The sequence below is a fragment of the Gorilla gorilla genome, chromosome 19 (genome assembly GCF_029281585.2).
Source record: "Gorilla gorilla gorilla isolate KB3781 chromosome 19, NHGRI_mGorGor1-v2.1_pri, whole genome shotgun sequence".
Classification (NCBI taxonomy): domain Eukaryota; kingdom Metazoa; phylum Chordata; class Mammalia; order Primates; family Hominidae; genus Gorilla; species Gorilla gorilla.
Window position 1 is genome coordinate 103,653,265 of NC_073243.2, and position 17,082 is coordinate 103,670,346.

The window sequence follows — 17,082 nt, forward strand, 5'->3', positions numbered from 1 at the left end:
TTTTCAGCAGAGAACTTCCACAATTATTTTTCTGTTTCTTAGGGTCATATATAATGGTCATTCTAACACCAAACTCTTCCATAAGATGTTTCACATTTACACTGCTGCCCAGTTTCTTCAACAGCTTAACATTCTGTGCTACAGACAAATACAAATGCTTCCTCTTTTTCATATCACTGTTACCCATGGGGTATCGGCAGGCCGTTTTGACATTTCTGACAATACCTTTATACCACAGATCGGAAAATAAGTAAAAATACCCAGAGGGATATGTGTGTAGATCTTGGCTCCATGTAGGATATCATGGGGAACTGCTGATGGTGCCTCTGTCTTGCACACTTGCCATTTAATTACCTTTGGTGGGCATACTTCAGTGGAGAGATATGGGCATTTTCAGAAAATATATATTGCAGCAGAAGGGGACTGGGAGTGTCTTTTTTTCCCTTTGGGATGCTGAATAAACTGATTTGTGCATCTGCATTTTAACTCTTAACTCATCACATGAGCTCACACGAGGTCCCAAGTCAAAATTATACATATTTAATCCTGAGAAATTGTCTGGCAGGGTACCACATGGCTCTTTCGTATAAAGAATACAAACTATATCTCCAGAATCATAGAAATAAAGACATTAAAAAATATAATATGTTTAAGCTTAAATGTTAATTTATCATAAATTGAAGATCTATTTTTCTTTCTATTCTTTAAACTCTGTTATGGTTTGGCTCTGTGTCCCTACTCAAATCTCATCTCCAATTGTAATCCCCATGTGTCAAGGGAGAGACTTGCAATCCCCACGTGTCGAGGGAGGGAGGTGATTGGATCATGGGGGCAGTTTCTTCCATGCTGTTCTCCTGATAGTGAGTGAGTTCTCATGAGATCTGATGGTTTTATAAGGGACTCTCCTGGCTTCACGCATCTCTCTCTCTCCTGCCACCTTGTGAAGAAGGTGTCTGCTTCCCTTTTGCCATGATTGCATCCCATGGATGCAAAGTGATAGTGCAGTTTCAGGGACCACATTCATCAAAGCAAGAGGAAATCTTTCTTCTGTGAATTCACTTCTAGAACTCCCCAGCAGACCATTCTTCACATCTCCTTGGACATGGCATTACACACCTACCCTTACACAAGTTATTGTCAAAAGGGATAGGATCCTCTTAATTGAATTAAACCTAAATTTACCCCAGAGCTATATGAGAGAGAGTTAGATACCTGAAAAATTGAGGATTTACCTTGCCCCAAGAAAAGATGGAATAATATGTTTGGTATAGACAACTAATTATTGTGGCTCCCAGGATCTACTATGGAAGGACTTGCTACCTACATGGGAATGTGTAGGACATTGTGAAGATAAGGGGATGGGGAAAGAAATGAAATCCTATACCCTCTCTAGTCCCTTTTATTATCAGCTGCCTTTTCTTGTCTTGTACTTCTAGAGACATTTGACACCTTCCAGGTTCCCAGAAGCCAACAAAATAACCCACCATCATCTATGGACTCGGCATGTTTTCACCTCTCAGTGCAGAGGAAGAAGCGTTGTTATCAGCCCGTGGCCAATTTCTTTCTGTGTGCTCTCTTCTCAAGGAATGCCTTGCTTTGATTATCTCTTCTTGCTGCTGCAGCTACTTCTCTAATGGCTACTTCCTATTAATTAATTTAAAATCATGCTCAAATATTTTAATTTTTAAGCAATACAACTAACAAGCTAAAAACAATTCACCTGTTTCGTTGTTGTTGCTGTTCTTGTGAAGAAAGTGAACAAAGGCATATTCTCTTTCTTAGTTTTCAACTCTGAAACTAGGAAGAAGAGTCTAGCAGATGGAGATCGAGTAAATTTTGTTACTTATGGAGCTGCTTAAAGGAAAGGGGTTCAGGAAGTGCCATGAGAAGCATTAAGAAGCTTTAAGTCTTTCTCGTTTCCTCATTTTTAGTGAAATATTGTCTCTTTTCTATAAAATCCTCAGGAAAGGAAATAAGCAATCCGTCCTATCACCTGTCTCCTCTTCACATCCAAGTTTCTTGAGAATGATAAGTAATCTTAACTACTGCCTTTAACAACTTTTGAATATCCCAGTTGCTGCCCATACCTCTGCATTTAGTTTCTGATCCCCATCACTTAACTGAAACTATCCTCCCTATATGAACAAGCTCTAACTGCAAAACTCAAGGAATTTTTTAAGTCATTATCTTAACTGGCTTCTTGGAAGGATTTGGCTTCGCCGACCATGCTTTTCGTCTAGAAGTATCTTCTCACTCAGAAAATGCCATTGCACCAGTCATAACTGGTTCAGGTCCTATATTTCTGCACTTGCTCAGTTTGGGGCTCGTTTCTTTTGCGAGAGCTATAAGCATGTTGGTTTCCTGAACATTCCATTCACATCTGCCTGGTCTCCTCTCCCACTCTTGTCACTTCAGAAGCTTTTTTTGTGTGTGCTTCTTATTCATGCCACAGCTTCCCCCCTCCACTGCCACATGTGTACCTCTGGACCTGCCTGTGTTATTTCCAATCATTAATAAATTCTTCCACAAGAAAAGCATTATGGAATGGGTGTCTAGACTTTAAGTTGGACTAAAAGCCTCTAGGGGGCTATCACCATCATCACTGATATTTGTAAATTTATGAGGAACAGAATTTCTTGTATTGGGCATTGTCCAGTGTTATGAGCCCAACCCCAAAATTCCCAGTACCAGCAACTTGTTAGGCACTTTACCTACTCAATCCTTCAATCTTCCTTCTGTCATTTATCTATTCATCCAACCACCCATCCATCCAGCCAACCATTCATCAATTCATCCATCCATCCATCCATCTATCCATCTACCCACTCACCCATCCATCCACCAAGTTCCATTTCAGCAACCATTCCTTTCACAATTCTTAGTGCCATAACTATAAAATCTTAAACTGTGGTTGTCTTACTACTTGACTGTGACCTTAATTTTTCCAGAGCTGCAGGTGCAACTTTTCAGACTTTCTTGGCCTTATCATTCTTATGTTCATCATATGACATTGTCTCCTCTTCCTAAAGGGAAATAGAGGCTCTTAAGTTGTTATAGGATTACCATATATCCTACTTTGCCTGAAAGAGTCTTATTTATATGTAATTATTAACACTACTACTGCTTTCGTTGGCCAAAATGTCCTGGTTTGAACAACAAAGCATGTTTACCTTAAGTATAGACACATTCAAATCACTCTTCTTAACTGAAAACATCCATTTCCTAGAAGCATACAAACAACTGCATAACAAACAACCACAAGCCTCAGAGGCATTCATTAACAAAGATTTGTTTTGTTCATGGGTTTGTGGTGTTCATCGTGGTGGGTTGGCTGATCCTGGCTAGGTTTACTCATGAATCTGTGAACACTTCCAAGTTGGCTGATCCACAGTGGTCTTGTTGGCATGATTGAGGTGACTCAACTTTCTCCCCTGCAGCTGGTTAGGGCATGTCCCCTGGTAAGAGCAGCAGCATGAGAGAGCACGTAAAAACAAGCACTTTTCCAAGACTTATGTCAAGTCTGCTGTTATCCTGTTGGCCAAAGCAAATTCCACTGTCAAAGTCAGAGTAGTAGAGCTCTGCACAGTGATGTGTCAAAGGACATGAATATAGGGAGAGAGTAAGAATTGGAGTGTTTGTGCAATCAGCCAGACGATGCCTGAAAATGCTTACTGTGTTCACATGCACCTCTCCTTTTGCCCGATAGCCTTACTGTGCTCACGTGCACCTCTCCTTTTGCCCCATAGCCTTAGAGAACGTGGTGTCCCTCCTTCAACTTGAGGGCTGTCTTTGAATCTCTTCTTTCTCCGTAGAATCTCTTCTTGTTTCTCAAGGAAAATGCACTTGGTTGGTGGGAATGGTATTCTGATTTAATCCCTAAAAATATGGGATTGGAAGAATTACATAAAGAACACTCTGATGCGACAGTCTTAGAGAAGCTTTAGTGAGTAACGTAGGCACAAAGACTGTGTCTTCAGAAGATGTTTACAAGTTACTTTAGTCTGTGGGACATTCACTGATCTCAGGTCCTCTAGACTCCCTTGTTCCCCATGATGAATGCACTTGGTTGGCAGCGATGGTATTCTGCCCTGTCAAATTGCAGGAAGTCTTCGATAAAAGTTTACTAAGCTTCTTATGATCCACCCACATTGTCCTGAAAGTCCAGCATGAGTAACTATCTTTCCATGGATGCAGAAACATCCCTCTTGGAAGCCAGGTTACTCAAATCTAGCATTTGAGGTTCAGGTATAAAGCTTTACTACACCATACATGCCACCTTGCTACTTTGGCCATAGGTCATATAACAATGTACTCTTCATTACACATGCATAGTTGCACCTATCTATGCACTACAGACCAGTCCGCTATCCTCAAGGACTAGGAGAGCATGAGCAATGTCAGGCACATCCACTGCTCACTCTTGCTTTTTCAGTTTTGTTTTTTTCTTCCTCTTCATGGGTCCCTTTGCTCTAAAGTCAGTCTACTTTTTCATCTTTAGCTCTTTCAACTGCCTCACTTGTATACCACTCTGTAAAGGAGCAATGTGTGGTCTCCTAAATGTATCATGGTCTCTCTTACCTCTGTTCCTTTACAAATGACATCAATTCCGACTTTAGTTTTTTTGTGCCTCTTGGGTAATTCCTGCTGCTTCTTTAATTCTCCATTGAATTTTCAGTTTTCCCCAGACTTCATTAGGTCTTTATTACTCTTTTATCAGCATCCTAAATTATGGTACTGACCTCTACGGTGTTAGAACTCTTAGTCAATCCTCTGCTAAAAATCTATAGTTCCTGCTAGGGTTTGGATGTGGTTTGCCCCACCAAACTCATGTTGGAATTTGAGCCCAATGTGGTAGTGTTGAGAGGTTGGCCCTAGGGAAGGTGTTTTTAGGTCATGGGGGGTGGATACCTCATAAATAGATTAATGCCCTCCCTCAGGAGTGAGTTTTACCTCTCACAGGAATGAGATTGTTCCAATGAAAGTGGGATGTTAAAAAGAGTCTAGCTTCCTTAATTTCTCTCTCTTTCTTCTTCTCTCGCCTTGTGGTCTCTTTGCATGCACCTGTTTCCCTTCCACTTTCCAACATGAGTTGAAACAGGAGGAGACCAGAGAGGTGGCCCAATCTTGGACTTCCCAACCTCCAGAATCATGAGCCAAATAAACTTCTTTTGTTTATAAATTACCCAGCCTCAGGTATTCTGTTGTAACAATACAAAATGGATTAAACCAGTTCCCTATTTCAAATTTGGTAAAACCTGAAACCTTTCCCCTGGGCTTCACAATTTCTCTTTGATATTTTCCCCTTTTACTCTTCATTCTATTCTCTAAGCTTTAGCCATACTGGCTTTCTGACTCTTTGTAAAATGCCAGACATTTGTATTTGTTTTTCCCTCCATGTGTAAAGCTTTTCCATTCAGTATCCAGTTGGTCAAATTCTTCAACTCCTTTAAGTTTTTGCTCAAGTGTCATTTTCTGAATGAGCACATATTCAATATTGCTACTCCCCATCTAGCCATTCCTGAACTCATATTTTTTTCCATAACACTTATCAATTTCTAACGTACCCTATAATTTTCAAATTTTCATGATTATTGTAATTGTCTCCCATTACTATGAAGCAAGTTCCACAAAGCACTTATATTTCTATGGCTTTTATTCATCAATCTATCCTGAAAGCTGAGAACAGTGCTAAGCAATACTATTTTTTGAATAAATTAATTAATGACTGCTTTATGAACTCCTTAATGAGTAGAGTGACACCTTTTTCATTTGTGTGCCCAGCACTTTATTAAAAACATAAATATAGTCCACACTCAATCAATAATTTTAGGATGAATATATGACAAATGGTCTTGATAAGCAGCAGAAATATGAAAAAATTTGTTAAATGAAGAGAAGGAAAAACTATATTACTGATGATCCAAAAGAAAACAACAGATTAATCTGCTTTAAATGAATTGAGGATGAGAACACTGACAATTTGACTTTCATAATTCTTTGTAAACCCTATTTTCAATTGTTTTTAATTAGTTATTTACTGAAGAAAGTGGGTTGTCCAGGTGTGTCACTGAAGAAAACAGGAACCCCAAATAATGTGTTTAGTAGTAAATCTAAGTTTCAAAGTCAGATCCCTTCTCTGTGCCAAAATCTCTCTTAAAAACAAATGTATGTGCTTAGGGATGTACCTATACTGCTTTAATACCTTAAAATGTTAACCAGTTAATAACCCTTTTTTAAATGATTATACAAGAGAGTTTACTATAAAGAAGTAAGTGTTTAATGATTAATGCCTAAAATAGAGATACCTAAAATAGAGATGCTGTAAAACTTGCCTTCAATAAAATGAAAATTGAGGAAACAGGAATCATATTTCCAAATTAGAATGTAAAGTTGAGCTCCTGAGTGAAGACTGAACTCTATGCCTTCAAAAGTGGGAACTATACCCCTTCATCAATGGAAACTTTGAACAATTGTTTCACCAGTCTTTACTAGCTCAACATGGACGTTAGTATTGTCTACCCCAAATGATCCTAATTTATTTTCTGTTTGTCAGTAAACTAGTATTAATCTGTCCCCAGTTTTCACAATGAACTTCACTGTTTTTTCTCTTCTTAGGGTCGTAATCTCAACTGAAATAATCTAACATGACATCCACTTACTTATCATGTATCTAAAAGTATTCTTACTGAAATAAAATCATTTTATGAGCTATTTTTTAAATAAAGGAGACTCAAACATTGGCTTAAATTCTCCTGGCTTGAAAAGCTTTGAAGATGTGAAATAAACTCTCTTGTGTTTTGTGGAGATCAGCACCTCTCCCTGTGAGCAGGCACTGACTCTCACCAGCCAAATTACAGCCAGGCTGGGGTGACTTTGTTGGGCTCTGTCCCAGGACAGTGAGAGCCTGTTTGGCAGGGTCCACACAAGAGTTCCCTGGAAATGTGAAGCATCTGCCCTAGGTGCTCACTGGTCTGATTACATTTACTAATGCAGATAATTCATAAATGGAAGTGGCAGTCACAGAACAAGTGAAATAAAGACAAATGGAGATTGGGAATAAGATATATTTGTGTAAGAGATCCTCAGACTTTAACACAAAGACAAAGAAGGACTATAAAATAAAAACAAAGACCAAGAGTAGGCTCCTCATGTTTCCTTAGTAACTTATTAAAAATATTGAGGTTAAATTTACATGTTTAAAATTACCATGGATTAATGAGTCCTTCTTGTTTGTAAGCTGTCTCCCTTCCCCCAGCAAAAGTATCATGAAGGTAAAAAAGCAAACTTGTGTAGCCTCAAACCTAGGAAAATCTGTCACCTAAAAGATGCAATTCACGTGAATGCTGCACAAATAAGGTATGCCTCATTATACATTATACAGAACTTCAATGTATTGCATAGAATTGTGTTATCATTGATCTATCAAATCAGGGAAATCGTTAAGTGTTGCTTGTCTGAAGATTAATTCTAAGAGGAGTAAGTCCTGGTTTACACTTTTCACTGTCCTGGCATAAATATAGAATGCTGTTTCCCACTCAAAAGCATGCCAGTTTGAATTGTAAATTATATTGTCACCCTACTTATGAAATACTCTGGTCTAGGTGTTTCAGCAAATATGCTCCAAAAGACTGCAATATTTTTTTCCAGTAAATGTCATGTCACAATTAATCATTCAACACTGTACTTTAAGAAATTATTTCGAGGTGCTTCTGCCTTTTCTTTACCCTGGTCCAGGTCTATCCTTTAGTTTCTCTGAAACAGTTTCTTCCCCAAATAGGTAGGCATCAAGGCTTAAGCAATGAAATAGATTATTCTCTAGCTGAAGATTGAAGAGGACATTTGATAAACAAAATAATGCTATAGTTTAATATATTCCTTCTGTTAAATCTTATTTTTAATACAAATTTAAATATTTGATCTATATTGCTGTGTGTAAAATACTTCCAGAATTCTTGAATTCAAGTTAATGCTGTCAAAATTGTTTTCTTTAACCTTTCCCTTATAAATATCTTCTATGCTCCTTTTAAAATTTTTATTTTTATTTCAATAGTTTTGGGGGTACAGGTGGTTTTGGTTTACATGGTCATATAGTTTGGCTGTGTCCCCACCCAAATCTCATTTTGAACTGTAGCTCCCACAGTTCCCATGTGTCATAGGAGGGACCTGGTGGGAGGTAATTGAAACATGGGGGTGGGTCTTTACCATGCCATTCTCATGATAGTGAATAAGTCTCATAAGACATGATGGTTTTATAAGGGGGAGTTTCCCTGCACAAATTCTCTCTTGCTGCCACCATGTAAGAGTGCCTTTCAAATTCTGCCATGATTGTGAGGCCTCCCCAGCCACATGGATCTGTGAGTCCGTTAAACCTCTTTTTCTTTATAAATTTTCCAGTCTCAGATGTGTCTTTATCAGCAGTGTGAAAACAGGCTAACACACATAGATAAGTTCTTTAGTGGTGATTTCTGAGATTTTGGTGCACCCATCACGTGAGCATTTACACTGTACCCAATAGGTAATTTTCTATCCCTCACCCTCTTCTCAGCCTTCCTCCCTGAGTCCTCAAAGCCCATTATATCATTCATATACCTTTGCATCCTCGTAGCTTAGCTCCCACTTATATGTGAGAATATATGATATTTGGTTTTCCGTTCCTGAGTTACTTAGAATAATGGCCTCCAGCTCCATCTAAGTTGCTGCAAAAGACATTATTTCATTCCTTTTTATGACTGAGTAGTAATCCATGGTGTATATATACACATTTTCTTTATCCACGTGTTGTTTGATGGAGACTTAGATATGTTCCATATCTTTACAACTGCATATTTTCTACACTCTTAAGTGCTATTTATGATCTTTCAGGCTAACTTATTTTAAAAAATAAAAGCAACATTCATTTTTAAATTAAAAATATAATCAGTAAACATAGGCCATACTAAATAAAATAATTTTATGAATTACTCCTAAATGCATGTTGTAAGGAAACTTACATATACCACCAGGCAACGAATAACAATAATTTCTTTTTCAATCTTTTTGTTGTTCATCATCTCAATGCCAAATGTTTCTGTAAAGTTTGGATTTTTTTATGAATAATCTCAGTGACTATTTTATATTACCATTTTGGAAACAAAGTTGTAAAGCAAAATTCTTAAATTAGGTATAATTTCTTTTTTGTACATGAATTTTTATAAGAAACTGTGAAATTCACAAGTAAATATGCTATCCAAGCATGTGTGATGAAAGCTGTATCTCCATACATATGTCCAGGCACACACACATGAAATCATTCCACAGGCTGACATATGCTCATGCCTATTTTCAGCCTTGCTTAGTTAGCACATCTTCTGCTCATGTGTATCCATAAGAATAATGTACAAACGCACCCTCAGATCTCTCACTGACATTCATTGTTAATTAGAAAGTGGTCCCTGCCACTGTGGGAGGCTGAGGCGGGTGGATCACAAGGTCAAGAGATTGAGACCATCCTAGCTAACATGGTGAAACCCTGTCTCCACTAAAAATACAAAAATTAGCTGGGTGTGGTGGCGGGTGCCTCTAGTCCCAGTTACTCAGGAGGCTGAGGCAGGAGAATCGCTTGAACCTGGGAGGTGAAGCTTGCAGTGAGCTGAGATCACGCCACTGCCCTCCAGCCTGATGACAGAATGAGACTCCATCTCAAAAAAATAAGAAATAAATAAATAATAAGATAAAGCAATACCTACTTTATAATTTCTTTGATTAACTCAGAATTGACACAAATTAGATTTGTGGCAAATTGCACGTTAGCAAGAAACAGATTTTTAAATATTTAAATAAAAGAAAACAACTTGGATTCTTTTTTATTCTTTCTGGGGAGATTGAAGCCTCTCTTCTACCCCCAAATCACACACACACTGTATCTGTAAAATGCAGGCCTATGGAGGTACTTTCTATCTGAAGGTTCCATGGTTCAGTGGTGAGTTTAAAGATTATTTCCTTTTCTTCCTGTCTTTCAAAAAGGATAAGGATGCCACTGGCTTAGTTTCAAAAGTCTCTTCTGTCTAACAAATGGAGCTCCCTGATTCAACTGAGGACTGCAGTCAGAGGCCAGGCATTGTCTTGGAAGGCCACACTGCAGGTGACCGATGTGCTCCTGAATGTCAGTTGCTTCTTGACTACAGTAGCCTGTATGTACTTAAACACGTTGTTTCTTGCCTACTTCATAGGATAACATTTGTTTGACTATTTTTATTAAAATCATACTTAGTTAAAACACCCTAAAAATAAATTTGGGAGAAAGGCAAGCTCAGGGTGCTTTGGAGACATCAGACAAGGCTTTTCTATGGAAGGGGAAGGATGTGGGGACAAATCTACATGAGAAATATGAACGGGGGGCGCCTTCATGAAGTGGAAAACAGACACGCCATAGACACACTAAGGTACTCATTGCACACTGAGGTCATGGTGGGCAATACATCAAACACCATCTCTGGACCCAAATCACATGCTCTCCAACAGTGACCTTGTTTAATAAGCTCTTTAGTGATCGCCCCTTCCTCCTCCCTTGCTTGTTCTATGATGTTCCTGAGAGCTCTTAGAGCAGCAAGTTGAAGTTCCCTCTGGACATTTTTCTTCTCCTTCAGTGACTTCTAAAACTCTCCTCAGCCAATCCCTATAAATACTTGCTCACCATTCCACATGTCAGTGTGGGACTCCATCTCTAAGAGCTTGCCAACTTGGGATCCAAAGCCACTGGAGAGGAATCCTAATTCTGTTCTTGAGTATTGTTCAGATAATTCATGTGTTCTTGACTTACTGCGCTTTTTTGTGTACTTTGGATGCAGAGGCCCTGGGTCAGATGGTGCAAGTTCAGACTGTGGTGCTAGACACTGAAGTCCAGTTCATTATTTATGTCTTTAGGTGAGTGTATGTGAGTGTGTTATTCTCAATGTTACTGGCTCCTTTTATAGTGAAATAATGCATTTTAATTGTTCTACTAATTATACGTCCATTGGTGCAACTCAGTTTCACCTACCAAAGCACATGTCCAACTCAATTGGCCCAACAAATGCCTAGTTGTCCCTGAAAATGTGTTCGAACAGGTATAGTTGTTGTCTACACATTTCCATTCATTTTGAACACTGAATATTGTTGCTATAATTATTCTAATTGCCCTGTAAAATTCTGACACTTGCTTATTAAATGGGAGGTAGAAATACAGAAAATAGAATCAAATCCAGTTGTTAGACTTTTAAAAAATAAATTGAGGCCCAGCGCGATGGCTCATGCCTGTAGTCCCAGCACTTTGGGATGCCAAGGCAGGCAGATCACAGGGTCAGGAGATTGAGACCATCATGGTGAACATGGTGAAACCCCGTCTCTATTAAAAATACAAAAATTAGCTGGGTGTGGTGGCACATGCCTGTAATCCCAGCTACTTGGGAGGCTGAGGCAGGAGAATCGCTTGAACCCGGGAGGTGGAGATTGCAGTGAGCCAAGATCATGCAACTGCACTCTAGCCTGGTGACAGAGCGAGAGTCTGTCTCAAAATAAATAAATAAATAAAGAATAAGTATATTGAAGTGTTCCACTATGTAGGTAATGTCATAGACAGGTTCAATACATTATATCATCCATCACAATGTTGTGCAAGTAACATTTGAGGTGGAGGGGAAAGTATCTCCTGACATCTAGAAGTTGGCCTAACACTCACAGCTGGAACAGGCTATTCTCCCGTTGGACATAAACATTATCAGAATACCAACCTCAGACAAGGTTACTCTGAGACTATAGTAAGACAGAGTGAAACAAAGCAAAGCCACCTTATAATTCTGTTGAAACAGAGACAAAAACAAGGTCACTGTGCCACCCGAGAATGGCATATACTCCCTGCTCTCTGCTAAATGAGTGACTGCTATTTTTTTTTTTACCTCATCAACCTCCAGCTTTCTAACAACATCTAATCCAGAGCAAACTTCTTAGAACCTCCCCGAATTACTTACCCAAATCCAAATCCTATAATAGGTTCATTTTAACGCTTTCCTCCTGAGACAGCCACGATTCTCCCTGGTATGTGTTCATCTAACTTGCCTAACCACAGGTGTGTTCCTGGAGGTCTTGGCTTTGTTCACTTGTTAAAAAAAATAATTGAAAGTCTATGTAATTCTCAAGTTTCTCCTGAGTTTGCTCAATTAACAGCTTTGCAGAATTTTGTCAGCTGTATCTTCCTGCTTTTAAGTTAATTATGAGGCAAGAAAGTTGCAAAGCAGTGGCCTCTTCTCAACATCCTTTCCTTCCCTAAATGGTTTCCCTAGCAACCTAGAAAGAAGAGAGTAAGAGCTGGTCCTCAAAGCTAACAGAGTCATCAGGCACTGTAATCACTGTAATCACTGTAATCACTGTAATTGCTAAAGCAAATTTAGGTCACTAAAATCACTAAAGTGCATTTTATTTCAATTTTCTAGAATAAAACCTTTTCCAGGTTATCCTCAAAAACGCTAAAATCATTTAAAAATATATTCAGGTACCTGTTTGAAGGCAAAATGTTTTCACATCCTGCGTAAAACAAACATGAATAAAGATATATAATATTTTATCTTTTTTTCCTCCTTTGCCCTAAGTTTTCATACAGAAAAGCTCTTTCATTTGTCAAAGACCTTATGTCACCAGTAATGAAGAATTTCTGCTGGTTATAATATGGAAAGACGTGTATTTTTCTAAAATGTGTAGCAAATTGTGCTGATCATTTTTGATGTTAGCAATAGCAGGTTAATGTGAAACCCGATTAACACAGTCTGCTGATGTGTTTTATTCACACAAATATGCCATAATTCAGAAGCTGGATTCTGCCACTATATTCTGTGTAGGGTTACTGTTGGCTGAATTGTGTCTTCCCCATCCCCACCCACCAAATCTATATGTTGAAGCCTTAATTCACAATGTGACTAAATTGAAATAAAAAGCTAAAGTCAAACTGATGACAGCGGTGGGCTGTCTGGTGCACTGTTGCCATCATGCAGGCCACTGCGGGGAGGGCACAGGGAGGAGGCAGACAGCTCCCACTCCAGCAAGGCCGCTGTGATGGGGCCAGGCCAGGTTGTGCCACTGGGCGAGGGGGAAGCTCCGGCCACCCATGAGTGCTGGGGCCACAGGGGGAGCTCAGGGCAATGTTGCCCCTGCCCCAGGCCCAGCAAGGAAAAGGAGACACTGTCCCAGGCTGTGAGGGTGCACAGCTGAGTGTGGTGCTCCATGGAGCCAGGCAAGCCATGGGCAAGCATGAACCCTGCCCCTTCCAAGTTGTCTGGATGGAAGCTCCCTAGTTGCAACAGCAGGCTGCTCAAGGCAAGGCTGCAACCCTGGCACCCCTGTGCTCTCAGGAGCCGGGAGTAGGCACACAGCCCTGCCCTCCTGGGTGGGGCTGCAGCCGCCCAAGTCGTGGCTGCAGATCCTGGCCTCCCACTCCACGGAGCAGGCAGGAGCCTGGCCGCCATTCCCCCACCCCCATTTGCACAGCTGCAGCTGCCCAAACCGGGGCTGAAAACCCAGGCATCCCTGTACCCTTGCAGGCACACAGGTGCCTGCTCCTGCTGCCTGGCGTCTCCCCACTACCGGCACCAGCTCCCATCTCTGAGCGGAGTTGGGGCCAAGCCTGGGGGACTGTCAGAGCCCTGCTGGGTGTGCGCATGCTTGGGGCAGTCCTGACATGTTAGCACCCGCTACTTTGCCCCCCTCTGGACTTTGGGAACAGAAGAGTGCAGGAAAGGAAGCTGAGTGGGGGCTGAGGGAGGCTGGGTGCTGGCCTGCAGGTGCCCCTTGGTGCCAGCAGCCTGGATGCCATGGATGGCCCCAGGAGACAGGTTCCTGGGCAGAAGGGGGCAGGTGCCCAGTGAAGCCACATCTTCCGGCCGGCATAGTCCTGATGCCTGGGTCTGGCCTGCCAGTCCTGCAGAAGGGAGGGAAAACTCATGGTGCTTCTTCCTGGGCCTGCCCACAGCTGCCCATGGACCATTCAATATGTACTTCCCCCGCTGAGGCCCATAAAAGCCCCAGGTTCAAGCAGAGCAGGGCAGAGGATGCAGAAACTATGGGTTATCAGCTCCAGAGAGGAGATACTGTCTCCACTGATAGCTGGAGACAAAGGGACGACCTGCTGGCAGTGCAGAGAGGACCCATCCTCTCCAGGGCCTCCTCTCTGCTGATAGCTGGACACTCCAGATGACCTGTCTATAAAGAGGGGCTTCCTACTGTGGGTCTCCTCTAAGCTGTTGTAACACTCAGTAAAGCTCATCTTCGTCTTGTTCACCCTCCACTTGTCTGCATATCTCATTCTTCCTGAACACAGGACAAGAACTCTATCAGTGGCACCACTGGTCACAGAGGTTTCTGGCCAGAAAAGTGACACCCCAAAGATCCCATAACAAAAAGAGGTAATAAGGGTGGCGCCTTAATCCAATAGGGCTGGTGTCTTTATATGAAGAAGAAGACACCAGATCTCACTCTCTCTGCATGTGAGAACACATAGAGGAGGAGTTTCACCAGGAGCCAAACCCTGCTAGAACTTTGATATCAGACTTCCAGCCTCCAGAACTTTGAGAAAATGAATTTCTCTTGTTTAAGCCACCAGTCTATGGCATTTTGGTATGATTGCTTGAGCAGACTAATACAAGGGTGATCATTAAGCTGTTCACAGTGACCCCTTCCTCATTCACTATATTAAGAACAAGTGTTGTCTAAGTGGCTCATGCCTGTAATCCCAGCACTTTGGGAGGCCCAGGTGGGCAGAATACCTGAGGTCAGGAGTTTGAGACCAGCCTGACCAACATGGAGAAACACCATCTCTACTAAAAATCCAAAATTAGCCAGGCATTGTGGCATATGCCTGTAGTCCCAGCTACTGGGGAGGCTGAGGCAGGAGAATTGTTTGAACTCAGGAGGCAGAGGTTGTGGTGAGCTGAGATTGAGCCATTGCACTCCAGCTGGGCAATAAGAGTGAAACTTCGTCTCAAAAAAAAAAAAAAAAAGTGATTACCGTCTTAGAAAACTTTTTACCATTTAAGACAAAACAGAGTATTATAAAGATTTTCATTTTTACTGTTTTTTTCTCTACTTTATATTTCCCAGCCTTCTTAAGCTGTAAATTATGTACAATAGAGTTCTCCCAATTTAATTGTGTACTTCATAAAGTTTCATCAATTGTATGTAAGTGTGTAACTACCACCCAATCAAGATATAGTACGTATCCTTCAACTAACATATTTCCAGTTTACCTTTGTAATCAATCCCCTACCTCTAATCATCAATACTGAAAAGGCAAGTATTAATCGCTTTCTGTCACCACAGACATTTTTTTCTAAAAAACGGTGGTGTAGGTCCACAAGTTGAAGTTATGGGGACAGAGAAGTGTAAGGTTATTTTATTTCTCAACTTTCATGAAGAAGTAAAAAGATGTTCCTACGGGAACATCTATACTTTTTAAATTTGTTTTTTGATGACTTCAAGAAAGCCCACAAAACAAATTTTAAGTTTCCCTTCCGGGATAACCAAGGAAGTTCCTAAAACTTCTCTTCCTCACAAGTTTACGAGAAATAAACAGAGCATTAAAAGAAAGACCATAAGATTTCCAGTGGGACAGGTAGCATATTCTTCTCTCTTTCCCTGCTCCTCCCTGTGAAGTACAACTGTAAACCCTGGAAATAATTCAGGACACAAGCAAAAGAGGACTCTGAAAAAAAAGAAGAAGAAAATGAGCTCGTTTGGAACCCCAGTGATATGGTTTGGCTATGTCCACACTCAAATCACATCTCAAATTCCCATGTGTTCTGAGAGGAACCCAGTGAGAGGTGATTGAATCCTGGGGGCAAGTCTTTGTCATGCTGTTCTCATGGTAGTGAATAAGTCTCATGAGACCTGATGGTTTTATAAAGAGGAGTTCTCGGCCAGGCATGGTAGCTCATGCTTGTAATCCCAGCCCTTTGGGAGGCCGAGGTGGGTGGATTACCTGAGTTCATGAGTTTGAAACCAGCCTGGCCAACATGGTGAAACCCTGCCTCTACTAAAAATACAAAAATTAGCCAGGCCTGGTGGCAGGCATCTGTAATCCCAGCTACTTGGGAGGCTGAGGCAGGAGAATCGCTTAAATCTGAGAGGCAGAGGTTGCAGTGAGCAGAGATCATATGATTGCACTCCAGCCTGGGCAACAAGAGCAAAACTCCTTCTCGAAAAAAAAACAAAAGAGGAGTTCCTCTGAACAAGTTCTCTGTTCTTTGTTTGCCTGCTGCCATCCATGTAAGATGTGACTTGCTCCTGTTTGCCTTCCACCATGATTGTGAGGCCTCCCCAACAATGTGGAACTGTAAGTCCAAAAAACCTCTTTCTTTGGTAAACTGCTCAGTCTTGGGTATGTCTTTATCAGCAGTGTGAAAATGGATGAATACACCCAGGAATACAGGAATCACCCTCAGACTGAAAAGGAGAACTTTTCTTTCAGTACTTGAAAAGTGTTGCCCCAGTTCCTTCTGAATCTCATGGGTTCATGTACAAAATCCACTGCTGTTCCAGTAAGAGTACCTCTGTAGATAAAGTGTTATTTTCCTCTGGCTGCTTTCAGTATTTTTTGACTTATTTTTCAGAAGCAAATTATGATGTGTCTTGATGTAGATTTTTTTGTGTGTTTGCCATAATTTGGATTTTCTCTACTTCTTGAATCTGTGGTGGTATGTCTTTTAACAGGTTTATGATGTTTTTTGGCATTATTTCATTAAATACCATTTTAGTTCCACTTTATTTCTCATCTTTTATGACAACAAATATGTTGGGTCTTTTGTTGTTGCCTCACAGGTCCCTGAGTCTCCGTTCCCTCATTTTTGTTTTTCCCAGTCTATCTTCTCTCTGTTGTTCAAATGGGGTGAATTCTATTTGTCTGTCCTCAAGTTCATTCTCTGTTACTTCCACTCCTTTATTGAGCTCATCCAGTGAGTTGCTTACTTTTTGTTTTTTTTAATTTGTCATTGTATTTTTCAGTTGTATAATTTCCATTGACTTTTTTTTATAACTTCTTTTGCTTTAATGAGATTTTTCTATCTTTTCATTGGTTCCAAAGAA